The 10,038-nt window shown below is 39.8% G+C and overlaps 1 protein-coding gene across 1 annotated transcript in view; it reads right to left on the reverse strand.

Annotated features, from left to right (window-relative positions):
* Nucleotides 1–7,208, reverse strand: part of LOC120901292 (zwei Ig domain protein zig-8-like) — a 53,954-nt gene extending 46,746 nt beyond the window's left edge. The window contains exons 1-2 of the mRNA XM_040309084.1: nt 6,942–7,208; nt 5,219–5,541 (exon numbers count right to left, since the gene is read on the reverse strand). The gene's annotated coding sequence lies outside the window, so the exon portion shown is untranslated. The remainder of the gene's footprint in view (nt 1–5,218; nt 5,542–6,941) is intronic.
* Between the last annotated feature and the right edge of the window lie 2,830 nt (nt 7,209–10,038).

The following is a 10,038-nucleotide window of genomic DNA, read 5'->3' on the forward strand; positions in this document are numbered from 1 at the left end:
GGATGAGCGAAAAATACACTGACTAACATTTAGTAGATCTTTTAAAATCTCAAAATGAGGGAATACCCTGGAAACAGGTCAAGGTCATAGGAATGTTTGAAAATAAAATTTACAAGTACCAAAAATATAATACGGTCTTGGAAATTGATTATGAGTCTGACCTATGTCTGCCAAAATTAGGAAAAATAAATGTGGGATTTAATAGGTGTAAAATTTCGAAGTCCGTGCATGTTATGAGGTGTTATGGTTGTGGTCAATTTAATCACAAGAGCACCGAGTCCAAGAATAAACAAGCTTGTTTAAAATGTGGTGATGAACACAAAACGTTTGAATGTACTTCATATTCTTTGAAATGTGTGAATTGCGTGTTAGCAAACTCTGCTAGAAACCTTAAACTAGATGTAAGACATGCGGCCAATGATTATAATTGTCCGATGTTTAAAAAACAGATAGAAATGCGTATGCAACTTTCTCAATAGCAGGTAGGGGAGGAGTTAGGACGGTTCAGAGAGATTTTATATTTCAATGTAGCCGGTCTTTCGTCCAACTACGCCATGTTTCGTGAGACAGTAGAGAAAGTTCAACCGTTGCTGGTCTTAATCTCTGAAACTCATGTGATTGAGGAAGAAGCATTTCAGCAGTTTCATATTAATGGTTATAGGGTTGTGTCGTGTTTGTCCCACTCACGTCATACAGGAGGTGTAGCTGTTTATGCCAGGAGCGAAATTGTCCTAAAGGTGATTTTTAATGAATCATTGGAGGGTAATTGGTTTCTTGGTGTTGCAGTTTCTAAGGGAATGACAGCAGGCAATTACGGGATATTGTATCATTCGCCAAGTGCAAGTGACTCAAGGTTTGTTGACATTTTGGAAGAATGGTTAGATAGGTTCTTGAATTTTAGCAAACTTAACATTATCGTCGGTGATTTCAATATTGACTGGTTAAATGTTGAAAAATCTGCGAAGTTGAAAAGCTTAATGGATTCAGTAAACATGAAACAAAAGGTTAACGAATTCACACGAATTGCTAGGCAGAGCAGAACATTGATCGATCAGATTTACAGTAGCACAGACTCAATCAAGGTCACTACTGATCCGTTATTAAAAATATCGGATCATGAAACACTTGTTTTGAATATAAACATGAAACGTGGTGAAACGATTCAACGAAAATTTAAATGCTGGAATAGGTACTCGAAATTTGCTCTTTGCAATCATGTGTCACAAGGATTAAGGCAAGAAGCGCCGAGCTTCAACGAAGCTGCAGACTTGTTATGGAACACATTGAAAAAAGCTATGGGCACCTTGGTTGAAGAGAAGACAATCTTGTCAAGAGAGACTAGTAGGTGGTATACTTTGGAACTTAGCCGTGCGAAACGGAAAAGAGACGAAGCATACCAACATTTTATTAGAACAAACTCAGGCTACGATTGGACTGAATACACTAGACTAAGGAATACATACAGCAGGAATCTCAAAACTACTCGTAGAAATTACTTTAGTGGTGAGATATCTAAGCATAAAGGAAATAGCAAGGAGTTGTGGAAAGTGCTTAAAAGTTTACTAAGGCCAGAGGAATCACGCGTTTCTGTTGTAAAATTTGATGGGTTGGTAGAATCGGAAGATTCAATAATATGCCAGAAATTCAATTTGTTTTTTGTAAACAGTGTTTTAGATATAAATCAAAACATTGCTGATGCCAGAGCGCCTGATTCTTTGTTTTGTAATGATGCTCCAGGAAACCAATTCAAATTTCAGAAAATAACAAAAGAGAAATTAAAAACTATTTGTTTCAGCCTGTCCAAAACAGCGGGCATAGGGAATGTTAACTGTAATACTATTCAGGATTGCTTCCATGTGGTAGGAGAGTCTCTTCTTATAGTGATCAATCAGTCGCTGGAGGAGGGTATTTTTCCGGAGACTTGTAAGGTATCATTGGTAATACCTATTCCTAAAGTGAGCGGAGCTGCCAGTGCGGAAGAGTTTCGTCCCATCAATATGTTGCATGTACTCGAAAAGGTGCTGGAATTGGTGGTTAAGGAGCAATTGGTCCAGTTTCTAACTCGAAATAACCTGTTGATTAGTGAACAATCAGGATATCGACAGGGACACTCTTGTAAAACTGCTTTAAATCTTGTACTGGCGAGGTGGAAGGTGTTGATGGATCGAAAGGAATCGATAGTTGCCGTTTTCTTGGATCTAAAACAGGCATTTGAGACTATATCAAGACCGTTATTGCTGCAGACCTTAAAGCGTTTTGGTATTGTGGGGAAAGAGCTCAATTGGTTCGAAAATTATTTAAAAGACAGAACTCAGAGAACAGTTTTTGGAAATTCTATATCAGAGCCTATAGAAAATACCCTTGGAGTTCCGCAAGGAAGTGTTCTTGGACCAATTTTGTTTATAATGTATATCAATGACATGAAACAGGTTTTGAAGTCTTGTGAGATCAATCTTTTTGCCGATGATACTGTTTTGTTTATCTCGCACAAAGACATCAAGCAAGCAGAGTCTCTGATTAATTTCGATTTAAACGCTCTGGATGGTTGGCTTAGGTACAAAAAGCTAGCATTAAACGTTAAGAAGACTAGTTACATGGTAATGACTGCTTGTGTATTAGACAGTCCCCCATCCATCGTGATGATTAAGGAACCAATCGAAAGAGTCCGTCAGGTTAAATATCTGGGGGTTATTTAAGACGAAAGATTGAAGTTCAACACTCACATAGACTGGGTCATCGCTAAAGTGGCATCAAAGTGTGGGGTTATTAGTAGGCTGGCAAAAGATCTCGATTTTTTTGGGATAGTCAACCTCTATAAGTCACTGATTTCACCACATTTTGATTTTTGCTCGTCGATTCTGTTTCTTGGCAATAAGGGACAAATTAAAAGGCTTCAGAGATTGCAAAATCGTATTATGCGGTTAGCTTTAGGGTGTGGCCGACGTACGTCGTCTTTTGTTATGCTAGATATTCTTCAGTGGATGTCTGTAGAGCAGAGGATTGTGTATCAAACCATGACCTTTATATTTAAACTTTTGGGGGGCCTTTTGCCAGGGTATTTAGGGGAACGCATTGTTCGAGGATCTGATGTTCATCGGCACTGTACACGCAGAGCAAATGAGCCAAGGGTTCCCAACTTAATTTCACATGGTGCCAGAAACTCTTTGTTTTTCAAGGGGATTCAATTGTACAACAGATTACCCAGAGAAATCAAGAATGCGAGTAACTTGCCAGACTTCAAACGTAGGTGTGCGGCATATGTTAAACAAACTGTGTAATGTCATATTTGTGTAGAAGTCTTATGTCACTATGTTATGTACAACTGCACTTGTCATCATGAGCTTGATGATGATGATAAGATTTTTCTTGATATATGAAATCAAATTAGAAAAAATATATAAGAAAGAGACAACATAAGTTTGAGACACGCGCGCGTACAAGTGGACAATCAGATTTAGTTTGGGAGAGCTTGCTGTCTGCATGTCTGGGAGGTCACAGCGAGATTCACTCATTGATGATTGTAAGTGGCCAATTCCAGATACATTAGGTTCTCCTGCATCGGAAGGTAGTGCCCTGGTGCCATCGTTGGTACCAGCGGAACTGGCCATATGCATGTTGCAGTGTGTCTGATAATTTCCAATACATTAGGTTCTGCTGCTTCGGAAGGTAGTGCCCTGGAGCCGGTGTGGCACCAGTGGAACTGGCCATATGCATGTCGCAGTTATGTCCTGATGTGTTCGATGGAGTTGACCCGTTTTTTCTTGATGAAACTACGTCGGTCGTCTTGGGTGTGTGTATGACTTGGTGATTTCTTTTGAATGACGTCCGATGCCACCACTTGCTCATAAATTTTTATTTTATTCAAAACTACCTTAGAGTAATATTATCGTAACGATACTTCCGTCCTTCTAAAACCTGTGTTGGGGTAAGAGGTGGGACTTATCATCATCATCATTATCATCATCATAAAGTGTAGAATGTGTAGAATATTATCGTGTAAGAAATTTCAAAACTATTTAAAACCCTTCTTATTTTTCCTACCTTTTTATGTCCAAAACCGGTAGACGAGGGTAAATGGTTCTCTGCTAATGGAGCCGCCCAGTCGTTTGTGTAGAAAGGTCATTTAATGGAGACGCCTGGTTGCTTTAAAAATCAAAGCCACAACCAATTCTCCCGACATTTTACTTACATTCGCTCCCCGAGCGAACAATCTAACTGAACAAGAAAGAATTGTTTTTTTCTCTTTCGTTTAATGCCAACACAATTACACGTATGGATAACACAAACAGACGCACATCAGACGTATCCCATTAGGTTTAGTTAAGGTTATTTAGCACCAAAATATCCAAATCTCTCGGTAACGAAAAACTTAACTTCTCAAGCAATACCAAACTTCCGTTTCAATTTATTACCGTTTTTTTATTATTTTTTATATTCATCTCTGCCTTTTTCAGAAAACCCATTGAATTTCTCAATAACTCCCTGCACGTACGCTGGTGTTCAAACTTTGAACCACTTTCTCAAACCACTTTCTCACCCAAAAAATAAACAAAAATTAAGCTGCTCATAACTTTACCGTTCCAAGCTGCTGTCCCACGAGATGCGGTTTTCACACTTCGTCTGTAGCGAAGGCAGGGGAAAAATAATATCGTGCATAAACTGCCGCTAGAGCAGGTCCCGCAGCTTGTGCGGGTTTTTATGAAAAGCAGGAAACATGAAAAAATGTTAAGCTATTTGGTTGAAGCCACAATACCTCCTTTGCTGGTGCGAGGCTTTTTTAACGTCAGAACTTTCTTCACTCATGAAAATTATTATCATAAACAGAATAAAACGACTGCTCCCGAAAATGAAAGCAACACTCATTTGAATTCTGTGTTATCGATACTATCAATTAAAATAAACACAGCATACAAAGCGATACAAATATTCTGTTTTACTTTTAATCTGTTCAACCTATTGACACAATTATTCACTTGAAAAGGTTGCATCAACACGCACTGATAGCAAAAAAAAGTTGTATTGGATTATTTGGTTGTTTAGAGCAGTATAATTTCATGTATTGAATGTAATTACTGCTCGAATTTCATTTTAAAAAGCAAAACAACTGTTAACAATACATAGAATAATTTTACATTTTTTTAAATTATAAACATTGAAAAGAAAAAAAACATACAATCCATGGTTAACCTTACATACAGACTATGCTCCTTCTACGAACCTGTAGTAAATACTTCCTTTGTTATTTTTTCCCAATTTGGCAGTGTTTGTGTCGGCCGCTTTTTTATAAATTCATTTTCACAAAATGTATCCAGTACACAACGAAATTGTCGTTTTTTTTACAAAAACCGCATGCTGTAACGCTTGTTCCTTTGCGTGGTTTTTGCGATCGCAATTCACAGGCTCTGCTTCTGCTGACCACAGCACATATTGTCAATTACCGTAACAGACACTGTCGGTGAGACGCCACCACACACTGATTCATCCAAAGCTCCAAGGTTTAACACCAACGAGAAACCCCAAAGCACCACGTAGAGAAAAACACTGTTAAATGAAAGGGAAATAATTGGTTTGAGCATACAATCGAGGCATGGGGAAGAGGGTGTTGGTACAATTTTACGCCTCCCTAGCGTAGAGAGCGTGGTCTGGCGTTAGCTCATACAAACAATATCCGGTGTACACATACTGTTACACAAACAGACACTTAGTATTCCGCATTATCCATTGATAAGCTGAAACCGATATTCAACACACGAATGCTCGCCACCCGAGCTGGAAAAGATTTTCTGGGAACACTTGTTTATTTATTTATCGGTTCGTATTTTGCTCTTCTTTTTTATCTAGACCGAATTTCAGTTGCCGGACTGCATAAACCATACAATCGGATACAGGATTTTTTTCACAACACTGTAGGTGTCATACTCGGAGATGCGGGTTTTATGCGCCGGATCCCATCTGCTCAGCGGTAAGCTCAAACGGGACACTTTTTCTGAAATAAAACAACACACATTCTTCTTCACTCTATACTTCACAGAATCATTTGCTTCCCTCCACACGCGGGTCACGTTTTGCGAAAGCTTCAGCGTACAGCACTCGGGAAAAAGAAATCACACCAAACCGGACTTGCCCCCATTCACAAGGCACCTCAGCACCGTATGCGTCATGCAACCACTACAACTCCGTATGCCAAACACTGCAGTAAAACGGAACTGCTCAGAGAATTGCTTGCTAATCCCATTAAACCGGTCTCACACATTCCACATTCCAATGGCATCTCTCAACGATCACACTAACACACATATCCGGGTCGACGTGAGTACAGATCTGCATGCGTTTTATTCCACTGCGTTGCGTACATCATCATCTTCATCATCATCATCATCATTATCATCATGGGTGGGTCGTGAAGAATTTCAAATCGCTTTACCAAACATTCCAAGCGCAACAACCTTTTGCGCCATACACACACACACGGCTTGATGCACTGCACTTCATTCCGAGCAATTAACGATTAGTGCCTTCGTCATCCCGAAGGCAGAAAGGTGCCACTGGTGTTTAAGTAATTTTTGTTTCACCATCTAAGGCTTTACCGAGCGACCTTTCGGCATGCCATTGTGCAGGTGTGAACGAATACTTCTGCCGTCCAACAGCATCTCTGTCGAATGCTTCTGTTAAGGGCACTTTATTCTTTTCTCGAGACTTTTCCTTTTAATTTAACCCTGCGTCTTGCCTTTCTTCATGTATCAAACATCCTTCCTCAAACGATAGTTGAGAGCAACTTAAAAATAAAAAAAGCACGATGACTGTTTAATATTGCATCACGGTCGCTTCACTCCGTCCGCTTCACCGGCAACCAAGGAAGAACCCGTACGACATTATGAACTCTGCAAGCAAAACGAGAGTATTGCAGAGGTTCTTTTCTCAACACACTCGTACATTCCTACCTTCGAGCCGTTAAAACACGTCTGTCTACGATGGTCACCAGCGCTCCGGCAAAAGAATAATAATCCAATCTTCAAGTGACGAAGGCTACACCAGCAACGATTTCAATGATCTTTCCACCGACTGATGAAGAAGAAAGTACTGATTGTATATCTGAATTTGATACGCTTTTCAACGTCGTCGAGAAAAGTCGTTTTCTTATCACCTCCCACAGCTACTACACACTAACACGCACGCACGGACAACCGTTTCCTGTCAACTACCGTCAACGCTAGTCACCAAGCTACTGAGTTGCTGCTTCGTTTAATTCGTCCATGGGGTTGACTTCGTTGATTCAAGCTGAGCTGAGTGACTTCCCCTAACCGAACGAAAAAGCTTTTGGGGCACTCACTGAGTCATCTAAGGGAGAGAGTTTTCATTGTCAAACCAACACAACCGTACGGTTCATTCAAAAACTAGCAAAACGGACAACACACGTTTACGTTTCGAGGTTAGGGTGTTTTGCTTCGATTTTTTTGTTATATGTGTGTGAGTATAACTTGTTCCTGTTATCTGTCTTGTTCCAATCCATTATCAGCTGATGAGTTTTGATGAGTTTGTATGAGAATTACGTACGTTGTGGGAAAGATTGATCGACAGAAATCTAAAAAAAGAGTCTATTTAAATGGGCGACATCTGAGGAATCTTTCAAGATGATTTAAGAAAAATGTATTCAAATTGATTATTAAGAAATAATTTTGACAATTAAATGACAAGGTACGACCATGTTGCTTAGAAATTCCAAAGAATATCACCAAATCATTATCATATTTAATTTCAACGATTTGAGCAAAGCATAATTTTAAGGATTTTCATTTTCGTTCAATCGAACAAGTCAGTTTACAAAAAAGTATCGTTGAAAGATGAATAACAAAACCTCGTCCATGCTAATATAACAGGAAAAACTTCCAACAGTATTTAAACTTGAACTTGTAAGACTATTTTCATTCCTATCGATGATGAGCTTCAACATAATTTGCGAACATGTCATGTATCGAGCTGATAATGTTTAAGACAGAAGTAAGGCTTACGATCAAACTTTCCCTATCCAGTTCACTGTAGCTTACTACTGATGCGATTATTCAAACTGTCATCCAATCTCCCCTCGCTTCGTAAGGCGCTCTCTACAAGAGGTCGTATTAAATTAGCGATAGTGTCATGAAAAAGTACCAACAGCATTATGAACTCGTATGCACATTGGCCCAAAGCCACCAGCGCAAGATACCATCAACGCTCTACAAAGCCGTCACCAGCACATTATATCTCATCAAACACACAGATTATGTTGTGTTGCCGAGCACCATGAGCATGAAATATTCTCCTCCTCCACGCTGACGCATAATGCCTATCCAATAACTTTACCAACCAGTTTATCCCGAACCGACTGCTGCAACGCAACGAAATCTCCACATGTACCCCGTGGAGTGAACGGGGATCAGTGGCATTTTAAACTCTGTAGCTGGTTTAAACTCTGTAGCCACAGCTCGCACACTATTTTCATGTCTTCGTGGTAATTTATCCTTCCAACGATGGTGCTTGCCTCGCCTTCATACACAGCGGAATCATTTTCATGTGACTAAACCCCGAAAACAGGGAAAATTTTGTATGCCTGCAGGGCAGCAATCCTGTCCTTATTCATTTCATCCTTCATTCTTTTATCGTCCCCAACAAACGCTTAGAGCGCACATTGAGCTTGTTCATACCATCGCAACTATAGTTTCGTAGGTGGCAGTAGATCCCCCACGGAGATGTACAACGCTCAGTCGGTGAAGATGAACCAAAATGACGTTGGTAACAAATTCCAAATGCCACCGGTCAGTTGTGTATTATAGCGAAAGATGAGAGTTTGATGTTTGCTTTATGATCTTAAATTCAAGAGCAAAAAAACAGATATGTATTGGTGACTTCTCATGTTCTGGACTTGTTGATTGAAAAAGGCTTAACAACTCATGAACAACACTCTGAAAAACATAAAAGTATGTATTCGTAATTGAAGAAATTTTTCAAAAATTTCCAGCGAGAAAAGGTTTTCTGAACTCCCAACACACTTCGCATCGATCAATAACTATTAAGATCTGGTGTCTTTTAACGAATTTCAATGGGCAAAATATTTCATGGTGGAAATTTACGATCATGTTATCGGCACTGCATTGTGAAGACCACACGCAAACCGAACCCTAGAATTAAACATTCCATTAGGAGATACACAACGTTGGCCAACCGACGCCGGCAATTATTATCTCAGCACTGTACAGGTCGTTTTCTCTGTCTTTCTCCAGCACCAACCTCAACGACTTGAACCGTACCTTTGAGTCGTAAAACCACCACGACATGCAGTGCGATTCGCCTTGATTTCGTTCTCGTCAATGGGAAATATGTAAGGACACCCAACAACCAACCTCCTTCGATGGTTTTCGGTTTCTTAGTGGGTAGCAAACACAAGAAGGCACAAACGTTATGGGTTTGAATGTCAATTGACGGTTTCAGAGTAAAATTGAAAGCTTCTCGCTATAACTTCTATCAACCTCTCAACAGCTTGCGTTCAGTTGATGTCCCGTCCCGTGCCCGAGAATTGATTTTCATTCAAAACCGCTCGGTGTTCAAGAAGCTTATAAGCACTTCATCGTAAACCGCGTCAAGGGCGAGAAGTGGCGATGCATAAATGATGTGCCGTCGAATAATTAAACCAACTACGCAGGTTCTTCGTGCTCCAGAACGGTGACTGCATCAAGCATATAGAGTTGTGTGGCCACCAGGTGACTTTCAATTAATTATTAAAATTGATTGGCTTTGAGAGGAAGAATATAACATTCAGTTCAAAGAAACAGGATGATGTTTAGGGTTTTTTTTTTCCAATTCCGATACAAAATCATCCACAACAGTCGGCTCTTTTGCGTTTTAACTTCACTATGGCGATAAACAATGCAAAAGACTACCATTATGAACTGATGAACGCACAATGTGACAATTTCACGCTCTTACATGCACATTCACGTTATCCGATTGTCATGAGCTTCACAAATTTTCCACATGATTTTTCCGTGCCGTGAAAAAAGACAA

This window comes from Anopheles arabiensis, chromosome 3 (genome assembly GCF_016920715.1).
Source record: "Anopheles arabiensis isolate DONGOLA chromosome 3, AaraD3, whole genome shotgun sequence".
Taxonomy (NCBI): Eukaryota; Metazoa; Arthropoda; class Insecta; order Diptera; family Culicidae; genus Anopheles; species Anopheles arabiensis.